This window comes from Pseudonaja textilis, chromosome 5, assembly GCF_049901715.1.
Source record: "Pseudonaja textilis isolate UNSWEBS1 chromosome 5, rPseTex1.2, whole genome shotgun sequence".
Taxonomy (NCBI): Eukaryota; Metazoa; Chordata; class Lepidosauria; order Squamata; family Elapidae; genus Pseudonaja; species Pseudonaja textilis.
In genome coordinates this window covers 3,468,694-3,481,239 of record NC_141994.1, presented here as the reverse complement: position 1 = coordinate 3,481,239, position 12,546 = coordinate 3,468,694, and the positions used below count along the sequence as shown (strand labels likewise).

At 36.8% G+C, this 12,546-nt stretch overlaps 1 protein-coding gene across 1 annotated transcript in view; it reads right to left on the bottom strand.

The window, feature by feature from the left end:
• The window catches only part of FOXP2 (forkhead box P2), a 503,349-nt gene that overhangs the window by 344,404 nt on the left and 146,399 nt on the right, over positions 1 to 12,546 (bottom strand). The window lies entirely within an intron of this gene.

The window sequence follows — 12,546 nt, the reverse complement described above, 5'->3', positions numbered from 1 at the left end:
TACAGATACACTACAGCTTACTTCTTCACTACTGGTAGTTTTCCTAAAAGGAAGAAGCTACCATCACTTTAATATCTTTATTTTTGAGGCTGGTTGTTTCTATCTGTTGTCTGTTGTTCACTTTTCTTTATATTCAACTAGCTGATAACCTGGCATTACCTGGGTATTTATTTACCCCAATCTTGTATTATTATACACACACACTCAAACACAGGATCCTTTGCTTAAAGAGCTGAACAAAAGATCAAAGGTGTGTTTTACATTAGAAGCTCAGGAAAAAAAGCATTTCTGGGCCGCACAAGGATTTATCACGGCAATAATATTCAGGAGTCAGAACAGAAGAGGGATATACCATTCTTCACAACCACCCATGGGGGAACAAAGCAATATTCTCATCATAAAAATAATTAAAACCCAGAGAGAGAGAAAGAGGGAGAGTAACCTTTCTCCGCACGCCGCTGGTTTGCATTTTCACGTAAATGTAAAAATCAGATTTCTTCTTATCATCGCTTCAGTTAGGACTGTCCATCAGGAGGAAATAGTATATTATCCCACCCACCCCAATCAATTGGTTGGATCCGAGTCCTTCCCAATGTTACGAAGAAATCCAGAGATTTCATTTCCGACCAAGGAGCCATCTCTCGATTTCCCAAGAACCGCCTCAAAATTTAAAAAGGAAAAAGCTTGACTGTAAAGCCCGTCCCTTCCACATTCTGATCGTCTTCTCTGAATGCCACCATGGCAAGATTTCGGTCCTCAAAGGAGTCTCCTAGCTTTCCATCCTCCTCTTTCACCAGTTTCGTTTCAAGTAGCTCGCATGGGATTTTATCCCCGGCTTTAAATAGCTCGCCCTGGGTTTTATCCCCTGCTTTTCAATTTTGTGAGTTTTGGGTGAGGATAGGGAGTGTTTCAACCAGGGCTTGGTGGTTCATTTTGACGCTGGTGATCAGGTCATCTTCATTACCATCGGAGCTCATGTAAGTGTTCTCCTTAGCTAAGGTAGTCATGTGTCCACCGAGGGCCTTCAGCATGGTGTTGCCAAAATGAAATCACAAAAATGAAACATCAAGGAAGAATATATCTATAGTGTCAAACCAAGTAACTTTATTTACAGGGTTTTAAAAGTATAAGTAGAGTATACAAATTATAAAGGAAGCTCTAGATGTAACAGTTCTTTCTCTCCTATAATGTAGTCAGACCTCACAGTACTGTCCCCTTGTACTGTCTCTGAAGCTCTAGATGTAGTAGCTCTCTTGTGCAGCATTGCAAGTCTTCTATTCCTCCCCTTGGGAGTTTCTTGTCTGGTGTTTCATTTTTGTAGCCTTTGATTTCACTTGGCCAATCACCTTCCTTGGGCCTGGGCCTGTTACCTCAACCACTGTGGTGAGAATTAGAGACCCAATTGCTCTGGCCAACAGCCTTGGAAAAATTCTATAGGGAACAGCCTTTGAGGAGATGATCTGCATTTGCAGGCACCTTCCCCAACAACTTGCCCTCTTTGCTTGAAGCTGAGGGCCCCTTACCAGAGGGAGCCCCCTTGTTTTTTGTAAGAATGAATCCCCCGTACCCGAGGGAGCCTCCTTGTGGAGTACTGTGAAGCTGTTACCATGGCAACTCCACTGTGCTTACAGTAGAAGCCATTTTAAGACACACACACACACACAAACCCGAGAAGTGTTAGGGGTGTCTTACCCCCACAGTATTTTTTTCCAGCGGATAAGTCATCTGTCTTCCATGTTTGGTTGAAATAGCTTGAGGCATTCCAGAGTTATGCTGGAACATACACAAACACATACATATATTTCACCCACGTCGCTTTCTTCCACCATATTCCTTGATTTTCATTAGTAGAACTTACAGATCATTTGCATTTTCAGTTAGGAAAGTACAGCACAGATTATTGATGTGCCTTCAGTTTTAAAGCCATGTTCATCTTCTTCCAGCAGAGTTTCCCTCAGTATAGATTCAACATATAAACTGAATCTAAAGGAAGAGTAAACAGCCTTGTTTTATTCCCTTTTCAACTTGGAGCCATGTCTTGCCACATTTATGTCAATCTTATGGCTTCTTGATCTGCAAATAGACTTTTTTTTATTAGCACAGTGGCCTTTTCTGAAGGTCATTCCACAGCTTGATATCAATATACAGGTAGTCCTCAACTTACAACGGTTCATTTAGTGACAGTTTGAATTTACAATGACACTGAAAAAAGTGACTTATGGCCATTTTTTACGTTTATGACCCATGATCCCCATGATCATGTAATTTACATTTGGATGTTTGATCACTGGTTCATATTTATGATGGCTACAATGGCCTGGGGTTATGTAATCACTTTCTGTAACCTTCTGACAGCAAAGTCAATAGGGAAGCCAGATTAACTTAACAACCATGTTACTGACTTAACAACTACAGTGATTCACTTAACAAATGTTGCAAGAAAAATCATATAATTCTAATCATAATTCTAACTAAGAACAGATAGATAGATAGATAGATAGATAGATAGATAGATAGATAGATAGATAGATAGATAGATAGATAGATAACAGATTAACAGAGTTGAAAGGGACCTTGTAGGTCATCTAATCCAACCCCTGCCCAAGCACCTACGCTACACCATTGCTGAAAAAAGGCAGACCAATCTCTTCTTGAAAGCTTCCAGTGATGAAGCTCCCATAACTTCTGAAGGCAAGCTGTTTCATTGGCTGATTGCTTGTCTGGCCTACAACTGCATTAAAAAACAGCTTGACCCCTTTTTTTCTGTGGCAGTGCCTCAAATATTGGAACACTGCTATCATGTCTGCCCTGGTAGATAGATAGATAAATAAATAAATGTACTCTTTGTCAAACTGTATTAACCTTCAGTAAAAATGCTACAGCATTGTGATTACTTTCATCTTTATTTTCTATTTTACATACTATAAACAAAATTTTCTAATTTTGTATAATTTTATGGTTCCAGACTAATAATACTGGGATATAGACAATCCTTTTCAAATGAAGCTTTAAACATAAATTAAAATGCAGGAGTATTTCCTTTTAGAAAACTTTCAAAAATAAACCAAGTAACAATATTACTTTGTTCACCTAGCTTCCAGCATAGTAATTTAAATTGTTAATACCAAAACTGGGAGGATGGATACCATGTAAATGTACTTTGAAATGCAGCTTTTAAAAACCCTGACACTGGAACCACCCTGGAGGGGCGGTGAAGAAAGAGGGAATCACTTGGAGGGTAGAGGGGAGCCGCAACTCCTCTCCCTGACAAGAAAAAACCCTTCCTAAGACAAGTTGCAGCAGTGGTCTAAGATGGCCACCACAAAGACAGGAAGCAGTCCAGGAAATTAAGACTGTGCTGGAGTGGTGAAGCAGTGAGTGGAGTGTGAACCAGGCAAAATACATGGACTTTAAGGTACCCCAGGATTAAGAAATAAAGAACTATTTTGGATGAAAGTGTGTAGAGGAGGTGACCAGAGACAGTGAGAAGGAAATTGGAATTTATAAAATTGACTTGAACTATTGCAATGAAGTAACTTAGAGGAGAAAATTCAGAGAAAAAATATTTGAACACAAAAAGCTTGGAAATTGAATTGGATAACTTTTGGACTTTTGACACTAAATAGGCATAAATAAATGCTGGAATTGAATGTGTTGAAAAGAAATAGCTAATAATTGAAATTAATAAACTTAATAAAAGTTTTATAATTAAAAAAGAAAGCAAAAAGTTAAAGAATGGATTGTGGAAAAAGAATCAAGACCGCCACCTGATGGTACAGGGAAAAATTCAGTGACTCTTTGAAAAGTGTTTGGTCTTTCTAATTAATTGAATTTTGGAATTTAAAAGAAAATAATAGAAACTTCATCATAATAAAATAAAAACCCTGAAAAGAGATACTAGAATACTACAAGGGGAAAAATACTTGAAAATATTACCTTGGAATCACCCTATGATTTTGGGAAACAGTTGGAAAAGGATCTAACAGAAGACCTGGAAACAAAGACTTATGGACATTGATTGTTGAAAATAAATATAAAGGAAATATCGTTGAAACAATATACTATATTTTTGGATTAGATATATTAACCAAGGAAGAAAGAAAAAAAGGAGCAGACACAATGGGGGAATTACTTGTTGAGATAAGATTGGATTTACAAGATATGAAGGAAATGATGAAAGTGAGTCTGGAAATGTATAGCAATATATTACAGAAATTAGAAATTGCAATTCAACTTGAAGAAGAACAAAGAGAGCCAGAGGAAGAGGAGTTAAATAAAGAGGAAACCAGCTTTGAAGATCAAGCGGGGCAACAATCACTTAAGCAGAGGAAAAAAAGAATTAAAATTTTGTGGTTTGATGTGACAATAAAAGGGGGAATGGTTCGGAAAATGAAACAAAGGAAACAAAGGAAAGGAAAAAAGCAGAAGAGGGGAGTGAAAAGAAAGAGTGAGAAAATAAAGAGAAACAGGAAGCAAACAAGAATGAAAAGAAATTACATTGTTAGGAGAGTGAGAGATAATGGGTAAAAAAGGAGAGGGAAGGAGATTCTGCAAGGTAATGGGTTGTGATATATAAGAATAAGCACTGAAAATAGCTAAGACTGGAACTGATACTGTTTTTTCTTTCTCTCTTTTTTCTATTTTATTAAAGGATTACCGCTATATTAGATATGGAATTTATTGATATAAATATGGAAATGGGAATTTATAATAAGAATTTCAATTGATGATTAGCAATGTATAAAAATATGAGAATCATTATAGAAAGATTAATATTTGTTTCTATAATTAATTGATTAGATTAATATTTTTGCAATGTATAGATGATTTATAAGGTGATTGAGAAAATACTATACGGAATCTGATTTAAAAGATGTGTATATCTGATATGTAGTATATAAGGAAATTAAAGTAGAATGAAGGTGGTAAGCTTGAACAAAAACTAAAGGGGACAATTCTTAGAATTAATAGAATAAGGATTAACAAAATTGCAAATGTCAGAGATAAAGGCAATATGAATATAGAAATGAAATAACAATTTTAGACAATATGGTAAATATTGGACAATATGAGAATATCCTAAGAAAAATGAAAATGAACTTAATATTAATAAGTAATAATGTGATATGAAATTGAATAAGTAAGATGAATAGGTAACTATGATCATGTTTGTGTTGAGATATGAAATCTGGAAACAAAGTGCTTGCCAAAAGAGAATTTTTATTTAAAAAGAAGAAAAGAAGAAATTGAATAATGAAATTACTAGGGATGTTTAAATAATATGGTGATTGGCACTAGAAGAAATAGTGAAATATTGAATAATTAAATAATGAAGGACTATAATTTAATACACATATGTATATTGAGAAATGATTATTATTATCCTTATCTGTACTAAAATGTATGATGCATTGGTGCCACACTGTTTATGTATATGTAGATTACAATAAAAATAACTTGACCAAAAAAAATCCCCTGCTAGCATCTAATGTGATTGTTCCATCTTAATCATTATTTACCAGAGAAAGCAACCAGCAAATTGAGTAATTCAGTATAGTGATAAGACTATTATAGTTGTAGCCAAATATTTCAAGATTATGCAACAATTGCTGCATGTAGTCACTTATGGGCATGGCAAAAGAGCTTTTTCTCAATCATATACTGCCTTAGACATAATACTCTGCATTTTTCTTAAACTAAACATCTTGCTAAAGATAATTTTTCAGTAAAGTTAAATCCAAATGTTTTATTCTGAATACAAAAGCTTTCATTCCATTTGTGTAAGTTACCCTAAAGTCTTCATTTATTTAAATTTATTTAAATTTTAAATTTTAAAGTAAATATGGGCTGGATCTAATAATTTAAATATGTACTGAGCAGTAAACGGGAACACCTATAATTTTTATGAAGAAAAATAAACTTATTTCTTGTATCACAGAAAACATTTCTTTATGGAAGCAACTGAAAGGGCTTGAGAGGCCTGAGGATTAAACAAAGTGAGCTTTACTCTCCAAGGGCACTTGGGGAACATGCAGGAGTAACCACATATGTTTACCATCAAACAATTACATAAGGGCGAGGAATGCAACATTCCTCTGCAAGAGGTTGCATTCTTCAGGATGTGTTCCCTAAAGTGTACTCTATCTATCCAATTTGTGTATTTAATTCTTTTCCTGCCTTGGCAAGTGAAGACAGCACGGCTTTTGATATGGCAGTGACTGCCACCCAAAACTCTTAAGTTCAAAAAGGTAAAATCTAAAAATTGTGGCATTATTCTCCTGAGATTGGTAGCACCTTTCATGAGCGTATATCTTTTAATAACATTTGTTAGTCGGAAAAGATGCTTCTAGGGTCCTCTGATTTTTATTTTTTTTTGACTCTCAGATTGTTCAGAACAAGGTTCCCTGGTCTGATGAAACTGTTTAGTCTCAATTCTAAATGTTATGTCTGGAGGAAACCCAGCACCACTCATTACTTGCCCAATATCCTCCCAACAGTGAAACATGGTGGTGGCAGTATCATGCTGTGGGCGGTGTTTATCAATGGCAGAGACTTGTCAGAGTTGAGGGAAAGCTGAATGGAACCAATAACAGGAATATTCTCAATGAAAAGCTGTTCCACGGTGCTCAGGACCTCAGACAGTGTCGAAGGTCCACTTTCAACATGACAGTGATCCTAAGCATGTCGCCAACACAATGCAGGAGTGACTTAAGGACAACTCTGTGAATGTCCTAGAGTGGCCCAGCCAGAGCCCTGACGTGAACCATATTGAGTATCTCTGGAGGAACCTGAAAATGGCTGTCCACCAACAGTTGCCATCCAGCATGACTGAGCTTGAGAGGATTTGCAAGGACAAATGGCAAGAAATTCTCAATCCAGGTATGCAAAGCTTGTCACGTCATACCCCAAAAGACTTGATTGAGGTTGTAATTGCTGCCAAAGGTGTTTCACCAAAGTACTGAGTGAAAAGTCTGACTATTTATGCCACTGTAGTATTTCAGATTTTTAAAAATAGAACAGAACAAAACAGAACAGAACAGAACAGAATAGGAAGGGATCTTGGAGTTCTTCTAGTCCAATCCTGCAGGAAACTCTGTACCATTTCAGACAAATGGTTATCCAATCTCTTCTTAAAACCTTCCAGTGTTGGAGCATTTACAACTTCTAGAAGAAACTTGTTCCACTAATTAATTAGACATTTCTAAAATTCCATTTTCACTTTGTCATTATGGGGTACGGAGTGTACCTTAATTAAAAGAATCAATTTCAACAACTGTAGAATCAGACTGCTGCGTAATAGAATTGACAAAATACTTTCTGAATGCACTGTAATGCCATACTTTTTTTTTTTTTGATAAAAGTAGGCATTTTGATCCCCTCAGTCCATTTTTCCAATATGTCCAGTTAGACTGCAGTTGCATTCTACTCCCTAGATTGGGATCAGACCCTAGTTTTCTGTATACTATACATTTTATAAATAGCTCATCAATCCCATCATGCAGAACATAATAAAGAAGTTGAACTGTATTGGCTTAACAGACTTTAAGAGCAAAATCAGGTCACAGAGGAAGTAGAGTCATTGCAAAAAAGGATTTTCCAGTCCAGGGATGGGAAGAAGCAGTAGAAAAATTCCAGAGTAACTCCAGTTTGAGCCTTCCCCATCTTGGGATTGTTCCCAATCTATGCTATTCATATCATTACAGGTGAAACTCGAAAAATTAGAATATCGTGCAAAAGTTCATTTAATTCAGTAATGCAACTTAAAAGGTGAAACTAATATATGAGATAGACTCATTACATGCAAAGCAAGATAGTTCAAGCTGTGATTTGTCATAATTGTGATGATTATGGCTTACAGCTCATGAAAACCCCAAATCCACAATCTCAGAAAATTAGAATATTACATGCAATCAATAAAACAAGGATTGTACACAGAACAATATCGGACCTCTGAAAAGTATAAGCATGCATATGTATTTAGTACTTGGTTTGGATCCCTTTTACAGCAATTACTGCCTCAGTGCGGCATGGCATGGAAGCTATCAGCCTGTGGCACTGCTGAGATGTTATGGAAGACCAGGATGCTTCAATACCGGTCTTCAGCTCTTCTGTATTGTTTGGTCTCATGTCTCTCATCTTTCTCTTGGCAATGCCCCATAGATTCTCTATGGGGTTCAGGTCAGATGAGTGTGCTGGCCAATCAAGCACAGTAATCCCATGGTCACTGAACCAGGTTTTGGTGCTTTTGGCAGTGTGGGCAGGTGCCAAGTCCTACTGGAAAATGAAGTCAGTGTTCCCATAAAGCTTGTCTGCGGAAGGAAGCATGAAGTGCTCCAAAATCTCCTGGTAGATGACTGCATTGACCCTGGACTTAACGAAGCACAGTGGACCAACACCAGCAGATGACATGGCTCCCCAAATCAACACAGACTGTGGAAACTTCACACTGGACTTCAAGCATCTTGCAGTGTGTGCTCTCCATTCTTCCTCCAGACTCTGGGTCCTTGGTTTCCAAATGAGATGCAAAAGTTGCTCTTATCAGAAAAGAGGACTTTGGACCACTGAGCAACAGACCAGTTCTGTTTTTCTTTAGCCCAGGTAAGACGCTTCTGATGTTTGTTGTTCAGGAGTGGTTTGACAAGAAGAATATGACATTTGAAGCCCATATCCAGGATCCGTCTTGGTGTGGTGGTTCTTGATGCACCTACTCCAACCTCAGTCCACTCCTTGTGAAAGTCCCCAACACTTTTGAGTGGCCTTTTCCTGACAATCCTCTCCAGGCTGCGGTCATCCCTGCTGCTTGTGCACCATTTTCTTCCACACTTTTCCCTTCCACGTAACTTTCTATTAATGTGCTTTGATACAGCACTTTGGGAACATCCAACTTCTTGGGCAATTATCTTTTGAGGCTTTCCCTCCTTATGGAGGCTGTCAATAAGGGTGTTCTGCAAAACTGTCAGGTCAGCAGTCTTTCCCATGATTGTGCTTCCTATTGAACCAGACTGAGAGACCATTTAAAGGCTCAGGAACCCTTTGTAGGTGTTATGGTTTAATTAGTGATTAGAGTGGGACACTTTGAGCCTAGAATATTGAACCTTTTCACAATATTCTAATTTTCTGATATTGTGGATTTGGGGTTTTCATGAGCTGTAAACCATAATCATCTCAATTATGACGAATCACAGCTTGAACTATCTTGCTTTGCATGTAATGAGTCTAATCTCATATATTAGGTTCACCTTTTAAGTTGCATTACTGAAATAAATGAACTTTTGTATGATATTCTAATTTTTCAAGTTTCACCTGTATTTCCTTTTGATATATATAGAGAAAATAGGAGTTGGGTTCCTCAGCTTTTTCTGGAGTGTCTATTAAAATGTCTCCGTTAGAAATATACAACAAGTCCTGTTTTCTTCTTCTTACTGTTTGAAGAATAAGATGCAAAGAAATCTTACCATTGGAATGTGCCTCTCTTGGTAGACTTAGCTTCCTGTGCTGCCTTTGCCTTTTTGAACTGATTACTACATTTCTGGTTTAAAGCTTTGTAGAATTCCTTGCCTATTAGTCCTTCTCCAATAACAAACATTATTTAGTCTTGACTCCTTCATGAACTATCTTTTCAACTACAGTAGCTCATTTTCTTCTCTACTGGTATTATTTGACATTGGTTAGTCTTAATTCCCTATTCAAGAAGTCTACAGTAAAGGTTCTGTTCATGATTTCTCATATTTCAACATGTGAAGTTTAGGATCAGAAATAAATATAATTTACATCTTTTCTATATAATCTATGAAACTGAAGAATAACTAGAACCTGCAGCTGTATACACAGGAAATGCTGCTTAATTGAATTACATATCAATTACATTAATTTAAGGAATTTATAACAATTCGTGAATATCCATTATCCAGACTTAAAAAATAAAACTGCATGCTGCTATGTGCAAATAACAGCAGCCTGATTAAATTGAATCCTCTGTTCATTTTCTAAACATGGAACAATATTTTTTAGATTACAGGTGAAAGTATAATTTTGTTCTTGAGAATAGATAATGTGTATTGATCTTCAAAATTTCACCTTCAACATTCTCTTAATAAATAAATAAATCTGCATTGGATTTTTTTTTTTTGCCTCCTATATGAATATTCTATCTTTGACTGCTACCATAACTGTGCATTTTCAATCCTACTGTGCCATAAATAAAATTTCAGATAGCCTAGAGAAACTGTAGTGTAGCACTCTCTGTGCTGCCATGAGCAAGGCCAATACTTGAGGGTAACTTAGGAATCTAAGCTGGTAGAAAACAGGCATACTGGAAAAGTGATGAGCTTGTATTCCTTGAGGGTAGGGTGGCAGCTGCATTTCTTTAAGACGGAGATAGAAGATTGTTAACAGCGATGTATGTTTTGCTTTTCAATATGAACAACTATGTGTGAATAGAAACCTTGGGGGGGGAGGGTTAAAAACTGTGAAAAAGAGGAAAAATGCACAAAATAAATGTTGTTTGCAACAATTTATCTCTTGGTAGATTACAAGCATGCTATATAAATAATATTCCTAATTTATATCACCACATTTCTTCAAGAGCCTCTTCAAGGACATCTCATGGAGAGGAATAAGATACAAAGTTACAGAGAAAAATTACAAGAGGTGCAAAGTAACTTTGTTCACTGATAAAAAAAATTTTTTTTTAAATTTATGTAGAACGTACTTCATACAATCTGACTCCAAAAAATCCAATCTAATTGTAGATTTTGTAGAACAAGGGGAGGGAGGAATTTCTTTGATTTGATGAGAAACGAAAATATAGTTCTTCCTCTCTTCTCCCTTTTCCTCCTTAGTGTTCCAATATTACACAGCATTAAAGATATACTTGAAAATAGGGTACAAGACGCCTGCAACAAAAGCAGAATAACAGAACTGGAAGGGACTTTGGAGATCTTCCAATCACCTGCTCAAGCAAGAAACCTTTATTATTTCAGACAAATGGTTGTCCAATCCCTTCTTAAAACCTTTAGTGTTGGATCACCTACAGTTTCTAGAGGAAAGTTGTTCCACTGATTGTTCTAATTGTCAGAAAATGTTTCTTTAGTTCTAGGCTGATTCTCTCCTCGATTAGTTATGTTTTAACTTCTAATACCCTAATAATCTTGGTGGCTCATCTGCACTTTATTCTAAGTCTGAACCTTTTCATATATTTATATCATGGTAATCAAAACTGGATGCAGAATTCCAAGTGTGGTCTTATCAGGGCATTATAAAGTGGTACTAACTCTTCTAATATTACCTTGATTCTGTCACTCTGTAAGTGCACCCTATGATTATGTCACATTTTTTTGGCAGCTGCGGCACATTGCTGGCTCATATTTAAGTGATTGGCCACTAAGACTCCAAGATTCCTCAAACAGCTACTACTATTGAGCCAGGTACCACCTATTTTATACCTGTGCATTTGTTTTTTCTTGCCTGAATGTAGGATCTTACTTTTCTCATCATTGAATTTCATTTTGTTATCCTTCTGTATCTTGATCCTATCTTCTGAAGTGTTGGTTATTTTGGGCAGCTTGGTTATCTGCAAATTTGATGAGTTCCCCTTCTATCCCCTCATCTAAATCATTAATGAAGATATTGAAGAGTACTAGCCCTAAGACAGAGTTATTGGATACCTTATTGCATACTTCCCTCCATGTAGATGCAGTTCCATTAAGGACTACACATCAGCCAGTTGCAAATCTATCTGGTGATGAATGCTGTCTAACCCACATCTTATCAAGTAGTGTGGTCTACTTTATCAAATGTCTTACCAAAGTCCAAGAAAATTATATCCACGGAATTTTTCTCATCTACTAATTTAGGCAACATTGTAAGGTCTTGCCTCTCAAATCTTCCCAAGAAAGCAGGACTCTTGAAACTGCAGCTTTTATTGGAGGGTTTGTGATAACAAGAGATCTAGGCAAGAACTGAAGCTTTTCATTTAAAGCCAGCAATTTAAAGCAATGCTAACCAAACCCTTCCCAAAATACATCAGTGCAGGGAAACAAAAACTAAATATAAAAATTAGCACAATAATGTGTCAGCCTCAAGATCTCTTCTACATCTTTCTACATCTTTTCTATTGCTATGCTCACTGCTCTCTTTCGGCTGTCATTAGTAACAGAGGAGGTGGGGAATTGGAGGGGAAGAAAGCTGGAGGTGTTACATTCCTGTGCTGGGGGTGAGAAGAAGGAGGGGGAGTATAAATACTTGTCCTTAAGTTTCTATTTCCTTGCCTAGCTTTCTTTCCTTCTGCGCAGCTGTGAAGTTTTATCAAAATATGCCAAGGTCAACGGACAGAGGCCTCCTCACCACCTGAAGATGCCCACATGATCATATTCAGAACTTTTAATTGGAAGAGTCTTTTGGACTTTGGGGGGGTGGGAACAATTCCATCCCTTTGTATATGTGATCTGCGCGCCAAATTCTTTAGATTCAGAATCTTCCCTGTAGCTTCCACTTTGAAATTCAGTAAAAGAGAAAACTTTGTTCTAACCATTGGAGTCTGAGTGT